Genomic DNA, 2,500 nt, shown 5'->3' with positions numbered 1-2,500 from the left:
CTGACGTGGGTGCTGGAACCTGAATCTTGGGTCTTCTGCAGGAGCAGTGCATGCCCCTTAACTGCTGAGCCACGACAGCCCTTGGCCCTGTCTCTAAACAACACTGCAGAATTCGAGGCCCACCAAGGCAAATGCACATTCTTTTTCCTCACCCAAAGCCTGAAATTGGAATGACGTTAAATAACTATGTGAGCATGTGCTTTCAAAGACAAGCAGACGAGACAGCACTGCTGTCCTAAGAAAATAGCTTATTAAAGGATTTTGTTTTCTCAACAAAATGAGTGAATTAAAATAAAAGCAGGTGGAACGAGGCTGCAGTTGGAGGATCACAATTTCAAGTCTTGGAGCTACATTGAAACTCCATCTTACAAATCAATATGGTAAGAGTAGACGAGCAGATTGTAACAAACGGAATAAGGAAAGATAGAGGAGAACACACAGGTCAGAACCAGGCGCTTACTGCGAGTTCTAGCCAATCACCTGCCGAGTGCTCCCAGAATGATACTGCTGCGTCTTTCTACCCGCAAGCCCTCCTGATGAAAGGCTGCTCATACTTCTTTACTCCCAGCTGTTGGCAATACTTCTGCCAGAGGAGTATCTTCAAAGGTACGAGTCAGATTATACCACCTTCTGTCTTTAAGTCTTCCAATAGTTCATAAGTCCCCCTCAGAGTTAAAGTTAAACTCTTAAAAAACCTTACAAACCACCCCTACAATCTGTTTCTCCATGGTCTCCCACCTCACCTGTACCCCTTTTACCTCAGCTATACAGGGAGATGGTCCTCAGTGACACAAAGGAGCCAGGTGTGGTGGCACACATCTCTAATCCCGTCTGGTGCCCCTGATCGACTTGTTCAAGCAGTATAGTAAGTAGCAGAGGTTGGCCTTGAACCTGAGTAGTAAATAGGCCATTGAATAGTCTACTTTCCCAAATCCTCCAGAAATTTTTTTTTGCTTTTGGCTACTATTATCTCCCTTGTGTCTGTCACAGTCTGGTGCACAGCAACAGTTCAGAACACATTTGTTTAATAAATGTGAATCACCACCACCAACAACAACAACAATCACCACCACCACCACCACCACCACCACCACCACCACCACCATCACCACCACCACCACCATCATCAACACCACCACCATCAACAACACCACCATCACCACCACCACCACCACCACCATCATCATCATCATCATCATCATCTTGCTTGATCTTGCACATTTTTTTAAAAAAAATATTTCTCTGAGTTAGATGTACTAAAACTTAAGAAAAACACCAAGAAAATCTAACCATCAATTACAACCATGCAATCTAGGAACCCACTTCCCTCTGGCTTCAAGTTCTCTATTGGACCATGATTTTGTTGTCCCCAGTGTGCAAGGGGTGTTAACACGAGTTAACATCTGTTAACCCAGAGCCTGCTATACGTGTTCTTGAACTTTAGATGGCTAGGAACTTTTTTTTAACCTCCTTTGCAGCTAGATTTCTGGACACTAACTAGATTGTATCAGAAAGTTGCCTTTGCATAAGATTTAAAACACATTATGGGTAGGAATCATTTTTCTATCGCATTGTAGATATGTGTTTGAGGCCAACATCTGTGCCAGGAGCTGCCTAAAGTCATGGGCATTGAGAGGCGATGTTGACAACTGAGTTCTGTGGCTGTTATGGTATGTCCTTCAAACATAATTTCAGTTTCTTTATCCCTTTTATTGGCATTTAGTTCATTTGTTTTTAGTCCCTTTCTTATTGAAATGCCTAGTTGTGTCGGTTTCCCGAACTGACACGCCCCCTTGATTGCTGTGTCTACTAGATTTACTTTTTATGCAGGGAAGATAAACATGAAAATGCCGTTCTTTTGGAAATATAAATGTGATGAATAAAAACGTCAGTCAACAGGAACTAGGATGATGGATGAAAGAATTCTAGTGCTTGTGTGTGCAGGCATGCAACTGCGTGTGCATACATGCAATTGTGTGCATGCATCAGACTATGCATGCAACCGTGTGTGCACACATGCAATTGTGTGCATGCGTCAGAGTCAGGGAATGGAGATGTTTGAAAGGATGGTTCAAGTGGGTGATAGAAATGACAGGGAAGAGAATGCGAAAATGATCAGAGCACCCTAGGGTTCTGCATGAGAATAGCAGAGCTGATTTGGACTTAGTAATAAGTTACTATTATTAATAATGTGGGGGGGTTAGGTGAGATGGCTCAGTGGGTAAAAATGCTTGCCACACAAGCCTGATGACCAGAGGTGGATACCTGGGATCCACATAAAGATAGAAGGACAGCACCTACGGGACAAAGTTGTCCTTTGGCCTCCCATATGTGTGCAGTTCAATCATGCCTGCATAGAAGCACATCATACACAAACATAACTTTAAAAAGAATGTAGTGCACCCCTACTGACATGGGATGGATACTTATCGCTCGCAGTGCGCAGGCGCATCCCCTATCTCAGTATCTTTACAATGACTAGGTCTGTGAGCCGCATCAG

Source organism: Rattus norvegicus, chromosome 13 (assembly GCF_021556685.1).
Source record: "Rattus norvegicus strain SHRSP/BbbUtx chromosome 13, alternate assembly SHRSP_T2T, whole genome shotgun sequence".
NCBI classification, from domain to species: Eukaryota; Metazoa; Chordata; class Mammalia; order Rodentia; family Muridae; genus Rattus; species Rattus norvegicus.
The sequence above is the reverse complement of the archived record's forward strand: the minus strand, read 5'-3'. Positions refer to the sequence as shown.